The sequence below is a fragment of the Ursus maritimus genome, assembly GCF_017311325.1.
Source record: "Ursus maritimus isolate PB19 chromosome X unlocalized genomic scaffold, ASM1731132v1 scaffold_X1, whole genome shotgun sequence".
NCBI classification, from domain to species: domain Eukaryota; kingdom Metazoa; phylum Chordata; class Mammalia; order Carnivora; family Ursidae; genus Ursus; species Ursus maritimus.
Genome location: NW_024423319.1, coordinates 114,098,614 through 114,106,827, shown reverse-complemented (window position 1 = coordinate 114,106,827; position 8,214 = coordinate 114,098,614).

The following is an 8,214-nucleotide window of genomic DNA, read 5'->3' as shown; positions in this document are numbered from 1 at the left end:
GTATTTCTGAATGCATATAATGTTACATTTTCTCCAGGAAAATGTTTAACTTCTCGTAAGTCATCTGACAAATGCTTATTGAGCACCTACTATGTGTCCAACATTATGATGAGACCTGGTTTTTTAAAAAAATGGTAATTTTTTTCTCTTAGGTGGTGACATTTTTGTAATCTATAATGTTTCCCTAATTATCTCGACTTCCAGGAAGCTCCCAGCTAAATTTACATGCTAGTTATGGTGACTATTTCATTTCACTATTTTATTACTGTTATGCTTTATAGTCTCACTTTCTTTATATGATTCCTAACCATGATTTAAATTCCTTTTTATTGGGGTGCGCATCCAACTCTTGGTTTCAACTCAGGTCATGATCTCATGGGTCATGAGACTGAACCCTGCATTGGGCTCCATGCTCAATGGGGAGTCTGCTTGGGATTCTCTCTCCCTTCTCCCCTCCCTCTTGCACACTGTCTCAAATAAATAAATAAATCTTTAAAAAAATTCCTTTTTACTAGCCTAGGTTCACATGTCTATACATTTTTATTTTAAGTTGACTCCAAGACTTTTGTGAGAAGTTGGGGCACAGATTATTTGGAAATCATACTAATGAAATTTGGTTCTGTTTGGGTTGTGGAGAGGTTGTTAACTTCAGAGTAGAGTCATGAGATGGCTATGTTTCTTGCCACATAGATGAGGGAGGAGAGACCACCCGTCAAGACAGAATAAGAGAGAGAGAAAGAGAACAAGAGTGAGAGAAGATACAAGTAGGCATGCAGGAAAACAAAGAGGCAAAGTGGAGAATGTTGCACTAAAGTGGGCTTTCAATATTCATGGTTATTTTTCATTTCTCCTCCAGAGATGTATCAGGTGCTTAGAAGGAAGTGTGCTAAGCGCTGAATGTCAGACACAGAGCTCCCTCTTAGTGTTTACACCGTCACTGAGGGATCATCATTTAAAACCCTCTTGAACTGAACCAGGTTTAATATTGCTGATCCAGGATGTCTTTTCTTTTTTTTCCAGACTGGTTTTCAATGGGTCTTTGGGCTTTATTTCTGATCTATGTTGTGGGATTCCACTTTTCACCCGCGGGTCTAATTAAAGCCCTGGTGGCCTCTCCTGGTCTTCACTAAGCCCTAGGTATTTACCGTACACCCCAAAGCCAGGGATAAGTCAGTATCCGACCTGCACCCGATGGTTTATCGCACTGAGGTCAAAGACGAGTCATGAGACGGAGATAAGCACTTGATATTGGCAGCTGGCTCTGCATGCAAGCTCGCAATTTAGAGTGAAAACCCAGCTGCCCATCCCCTTGAGCTCTTCCACATTTTAACAATGGCTGTGTACTGGCCGGGGAAGGGAGGCCTGTGCAGAAAGGAAGAATGGAAGAGAGAAAATCACCCAATCTACATTACGAAAATTAGAGCTTTGTTACTTCTCTTCACTACATATCCTAATATGTTGATCTGGAGAGATTTCCTTCACTGTGTGACTGTAAATGAATTCCATGAGATCCACAAAATAGCCTGAAGAGTGATTACAATGTACAGCAAAACAACATCACACATACACATATACACATACACGTTCTCTTAGTGGTGAAATTTTCTTCCAAGTCAATGAAATTTGGTCCTATTTAGAAGTCATATTTTAGCCCACTCTCACATCTAAGGATGCAACATAAATATTTCTTTGGAAAGCTGAAAGGAAAGACAATCAACTAAATGTTTCTATTTTATAGAACTGAATACAATTAGAATGCTTATATATACACACAATAGCAAGCAGGACTAACCATTTGGTTTAATTACACATTCTAGATTTTTTTTAAAAATGTGCTTTAACTCCCAATTGGCATTCTGAAATCTGAAAGTAAACTTCCTGTGATGGTGAATGGAAGGCATTCCAGAATTTGAAGAAGCCTTTCTTGAGGTCTCATCAGTGATCACAAAGAATGCGTTTGCTCAGTGAACACAATTCTACATTAATTTAGATGAAGACTGTCCAAGGAATGATTTACTGAAATTCAGTGTGCCTGGGTACAGTGGGCTTTGTGTTGGAAGTAGATGTACGTATAGTATGTATAATGAATTAGGTGAGATATTCTATTTACAGGCAACATCATTGCACTTTCTTTTGTCTTTGGGAATGCTCTAATCCATTCACAAGAATGTTCAGAATCACGTTCTGCAAATTCTAATGCTTGAGCAGTGCAGGGTGGGGGCGCAGAGTGAGGGGTAGAGGGACTTTCATCTAAGCAAAAATCTTCTTACTGAATTTTGTTCATATCAACCCTGGTTATAGGGCAATTGGTAAAGGTTTTCTTTCAAATGTTCTCATCATGGCTCAGAGAGATGGCAAAGACGAGGCATGTAAAAGCCAGTAAGGGACCACAGAAGAGCTCATTGATAACTGGATGTTTCTAATTATAAAGATGATATTCATAAGTCTAAAAAGCAGAACATCTCAGCCAAGCATTCTAAAATTTGAAGTTCTAAAATTGAGCATGCCAACAGCAGAAAGGGGTTTTATGACCATCTCTATCACCACCACCATCATCACTATCATCGTTCCCATGCAGTCTTTTTTTATGTGCCAGGCATCAAGTTCAGCATTTTACTCTAATAGGTAATTTAATCCTCACACATACCCTCTAAGGGAGATATTATTATTATTCCTCTTTTATAGGCAAACAAACGAAGTCTTAGAGCAGCTAGCTAGATACCACTAAAGTCCAAATTCTGCCATTCTCCAGCTATCTGCCACGATAGAGACAGCAACCCTAAGTGTTCTTGATCTAGGCATTCTTTTTAAGAGAACACATTTCAAGTCTGAAGCGTGCAATCCACATTTGCTAGACGGAAGGGCAACCCTCTTCCAACGTGGAGTATGAAAGAGCTATCTGAATGTGATTTAAAGATCCTTTTACTGTTCCCTGCCTAGTGAAGAAGCAGCTATTTTTATCTTATCATGACTCCTGCTTTCCAAATTTGTAAAGTGGTGCAGAGACACACCAGGACACAAAATAAAAAGCTCTCTCTTTTCACCCGCCCTTTGTTAACTACAGTAAATGGTAGAGCCGATTTTCCCAGCGAGACATCAGAATGGCAGAACAACACGGAGGTTGTGACATGGATTCTGCAGCAGGACTGCCTGGATTCTTCCAGATCCTGGCTGTACCACTTGCTACCTGTGTGACTCAAGGCAGTCACTTAATGTGACTATACCTCAATTTAATTGTCTGTAGGACGGTGATAAAAAAAATATATCCTACTTCACAGGGTGGTGGTGAAGATTAAATGAGATGGTACATGTAACACACTTAGAACTATGTGATAAATGTTAACTTGTATTATCTGACTATGATGATCCCCACTTACTCACTACTAAACTGTCCCCTGGAGGTCATTGCTGGGCTTTTGCTGGCTCTAAAATGATTGGCTTCTAACTCTGTCTTCCCATGATAGTAAACTCCTTAATGGTGGAGGCCGTTTATTATCTCTTTATACTTCCTGGTGCCTGGCACAATTACCTTTCTATGGGTAAGAACTCCATACTGTATCACTGCATTAAAAAAGTGTGGGTGACAGAAAAGACCTTTTATTTTGTACCTTGGTCTATCTTTACACGAGTTTTACAAATTTCAAAAGCTGGAGTCATGACAATATAAAACTAGCTGCTGTACTCGACTGATGAAGCAGATGGAAAAGGATCTTCAAATCACATTAAAGCATCTCTTACATACTTTGCATTACCTGAAGGGAGGGTGTTGCTTTAAGCCAGTTAATGTTTGCTGCTGGTTAGTGCCTTGTATTTTTTCATCTTTTCTTTTCTCCTTCTCCTTCTTCTTTGAGAAGGAGAGGGAAAGAGGGAGGGTGGAGTAGAGGGAGAGAGAGAATCTTAAGCAGGCTCCACACCCAGCGCAGAGACGATGCAGGGCTTGATCTCATGACCCCGAGATCATGACCTGAGCTGAAATCAAGAGTTGGATGCTTAACCCACCGAGCCACCCAGGTGCCCTGTATTTTCTTGTTTATCTTAAAAAGAACACCAAGTCAAGAACACTTAATGTTACTGACCTTTCACTGGCAATGAATCCAACTGGATGGAGAGCAGAATTTGGGCATAACTGTGTGAGTCCTCAGGGATATGACTGAAGTTAGGTAAGAAGGTAGTGTGGCACAGAGGGGTGCTGTTCTTGGCCAAATCTTTTGATTAAATATCTATTATAAACCCAAGAAAGGACAAAGTATAACTTCTGTAGCAACCACACAGATTAATTTGGTGCTGGTAATGTTAACCTGAAAAACAAGTGCCTGGTACTAGCTTTGCAGACTGAGATGTGTGGGGAGAGAGTGTCATGTTGGTGATGGGGTCTGTCGTCTCTGAAAGTCACATGATCAATAAGGTCATATCAAGCCATCCATCTAGAGGGGTTGATGGAAATAAAACAGCATTTGGAAAGTATTCCACTGGTCAGCAGCAGCAGAAAATAATTGTCATCTCGGTAAATACCTAAGCTTTCTTCCAAGGGGCTCGAAGGTTTTATTTATTTATTTATTTATTTATTTATTTATTTATTTATTTATTTTTAAAGGTTTTATTTATTTATTTGACAGAGAGAGTGAGAGAGCACAAGCAGGGGAAACAGCAGAGGGAGAGGGAGAAGCAGGCTCCCCGCCGAGCAGGGAGCCTGACACGGGGCTCGATCCTAGGACCCTGGGATCACAACCTGAGCCGAAGGCGTTCGAACGCCCAACCATCTGAGCCACCCAGGTGCCCCACGAAGGTTCTATTTATACCCAGATAATGTAGAAATCTCAAAGCTTTCTGCTGTAAACATTCACCCCTAGGCTCATGCTAAAATAGCACTTGGTCTTAAAGGAAAAAACTGTGCTCTTGGAAGCCACATGGTTAGAGCTACTCTTGTTTAACACTCATTATTTGCCAAGAGGGACATCACTGTTGGTGCGTATCAGTTACCTAGGAATCAAGCCTTATAGACGTCGCACAACGATAACTCTAACATTAAGGAACTACAGGATATTAAAGCTGAACTTGATATATACGCCATGAAGGAGAGAGAGGGACTATTTCTTAAAGACATATACATACCATGTTGCAAACCTGTACTGTGCACTAGGTATGTATGGGTAACTTACATATATGTCATATAGGTTTATATACATTACATCCGTGCTGTATACTACATAATCCATCCTTACAGCTCCTCAGTCAAAACTCTCAATGTGTCACTCTTGATACCTCTTCTCTTCTTTTGATGCCTCCCTTCTCCTGCACCTCACAATGGGTTCACCAGCAAATACGATCAACCTGATATCACAATATACCTGCAATCTGACTGCATGTCACTACCTCTGCTGCCACCACTCCAGTCCCATCTGCCATCTTCTCTCACCTGGACTGTTGCACTGGCTTTATAACTGGTATCCCTGCTTCCGCTCTTGCCTCACAAAAGCCTATTCTCAATTAAGTTCCAGAGTGATCCTCTGATGGCATAAGGTGGGTCATGGCACTCCTCAGCTGAAAACCTTCTAATGGCTTCCATCTCACTCCATGATCTGTCCCACCTAATACCTCTTCGGCTTCATCTCTTGCTCTTCTGCATGCTTCATTCTGTTTTGTGTTTTATGTAAATAGAAGCACAGATTAGTTATTTTTTGTGTGTCTGGCTCCTTTCTTTCAACATTACGGTACTTAAGAGATAGTGGTATTATCTCAGGGTTAGAGAAACAGACTAATAGCACAAAAGGGAAGGGCTGAAATTGTGCCCACGCATACATGAAAGAGATGAAAAGATACATGAAAAAAAATGAAAAGAGATGAAAGATACATGAAAAGAGAGGGCCTAGAATTGGCGTACATAAACAAGAGTTGGCATGGGAGATCAGTGAGTAAATAACCCATCTCTTCAATAACAAACACTGGAATGAATAGTTATCCCTATGGAAAGAAATGAACTTGTATCTCCATTTTCTATCATAAATAAAATCAATTGCAGGTGGATACAAGACTCAAAGGCAAACAGAAAACTTAAACTTGAAGAAGAAAATACAGGAGAAAAGCATTACAACTCTCAGTGGGGAGGATTTCTTTAAGAAGATGACAAATACCCAAGCAAAGGAAATACATGCTAAATTTAAGTACATTATAATTAAGAATTTCTATTCAATTAATAGACCATAAAAGGTAAAAGATGGCCACAAATAGGGAGAAGATATTTGCAGTACATATGACTGGCAAGGGATTAATATTCAGAATATAAAGAAAGCCCCACAAATCAATGAAAAAAAAAAGAAAAAAAAATGCAGGCATTTCAAAAGAAAATATATATGAATGAAAATATCCCTAATCCCATTAATAATCTGGAGATGCTAATTAAGGACACAATGAGATGGCATTTATGCCTACCAGATGAACAAAAATTGAAATGTCTGACAAAGATGATTATTGCCAGAATGTGGCAAACCAAACACTTCTTGAGCTATTAGTAGGTATATAAATTGGTTCCACCACTTTGGAAAAGAATGTGACATCACCTTGTAAAGAAAAATAAGCATATTCTTATCACCCAACAGTTTGGCTCCCAGGCCTGTACCCTAGACTCTTTCTTATCTGACCTTAGAAACATGTGAAAAATATTCTTAGAATGTTTGTAATAGCAAGAGAATAGAAACACCACTACTACCATTGACTGGAGGATGGATGAAAAAACTACAATATATTAATAAACTGGAGCAGGGCACAAAAGAATACCTAATCTGTGCTTCCATTTAAATAAAATGTGTCAGCATATTAAGAGGAGCAGTGAAAATAAAATACAGTTATATGCATCAATAATGGGTGACTGTTAAACACAATATTGAGGAAAAAAGCAAGTCACCAAAGCATGCACACAGCATAATTCTGTTCATAAAATGTCCCAAAACATGTGAAGTAAAATAAAATTTTGTTTAGAAATGCATAAAGATTCTGGTAAAAACATCCAACAAAGTAAAGGAATGATGAACGCAAAATTCAGGATAGTAGTTACCTCGGGGGGGGGGGGGGGAGTGGGGTACAAAAGGGTTAGGCAGGGGCACCTGGGGAACTTCAGAGGTTTGGCTAATATTCTCTTTCTTAAGAAGGGTTGAAGGGTACACGGATTATTTGATTATTATTTAAACTATACTATATATTCTTTTATGCCTATGATATATTTAATAAAAATATAGCACCCATGAGTTCTATTACTGTGTTTTCCAATATGGTAGTCCCCAGACATGCATGGTTATTTGAAATCAAATTATTTAAAGTTAAATAAGATTAAACATTCAATTTCTTAGTCATACTGCCACGGTTCAAATGCTCAGTAGCCGTATGTGGCTGCTGGCTACCATATTGGACATTGCAGAACATTGGGCAGCACTGTTCTAGAACATTTTTACCTCCTCGGCATTAGATACTGTTTTTATCCACTTTTTATAAAATCAGGCAATTCAATGACTTTCTGCAAAAAAAAGTCTCCATAATTCTGTCAATAACAGCAGTAGGAGATGAAACAAAGATTTACTTCCTATGGATTTTGTTGATCCTCTTGGTTAAAGAAAATTCCATTAACAAATTTGTCAGACTTCACATTCCAGTTCACTTAACTCATCAAATGCCAGCATGAGCCTGTTTACTATTCTGCTTCAGGAAGTCAAAGACAGTTTCCATGCAGCTTCTTGTACCAACAAGGTTGTGAGCAGAATTTCATCTGCCAAAAAAATTTCATTGTGTGAAGATTTCCAAAGCTACATATCCTCCAAGGTAGAATTCGTAAGTGGAAAAGGGCCTTCTAGAATGAGAAGGTACCATAGAGAAAAGAGAAGATCTCTGCTTTCCTCCCACCTATTTTCCAGGGCCTTCCCCAAAGCAGATGTTGCTAATCCGAGAGGCTCAGATTCTAGCACTGTAGTGCGTGTTTTACCCTGTGTGTTAGAGGGTCAAATCCATGGGTGTTATTCTGTTTCCCTTGCCTTCATGGAGCAGAATCTGGCCTTGGGTTCTGGTGTCCTTTTCTTATTTTCTGTCTCACACACACTTGGATGTTCTAAACCCTGGCGTCATATTCCTAATACAGTTTCTATAAGGGTGGTAAAAATTTGAAAGTGGGGTATGGAATTAGGGGACGGATAAGCTCTCCCTGTGCACTTGGGTCTAAGCTGTGGATTC